Here is a 268-nt window from a genome sequence, read left to right as displayed (position 1 = left end):
TGTATATATTTGTGGTGTCATTTTCTTGCAAGACGGACGGTTTCACGTACTAAGAAAAAAGTGTGTGTGTTCGCGGTTAAATATTTCTATGCAGACAGCAGTGCCACGGTAGTTGGAGTCTCTGCTATTGAAGACTGAAAATTCAGCTTTAAGATAAGATATAGCAAAAAGAGAAAAGAGAACACTTGATCGAACTAAACAAATCACTATTGCGGATGGTTTAGTCAGCGGTATCAATACAAATAAATACATATGCGTGCATACATAT

Source organism: Trypanosoma equiperdum, assembly GCF_001457755.1.
Source record: "Trypanosoma equiperdum strain OVI genome assembly, contig: ctg_1469, whole genome shotgun sequence".
Lineage (NCBI taxonomy): Eukaryota > Euglenozoa > Kinetoplastea > Trypanosomatida > Trypanosomatidae > Trypanosoma > Trypanosoma equiperdum.
The sequence above is the reverse complement of the archived record's forward strand: the minus strand, read 5'-3'. Positions refer to the sequence as shown.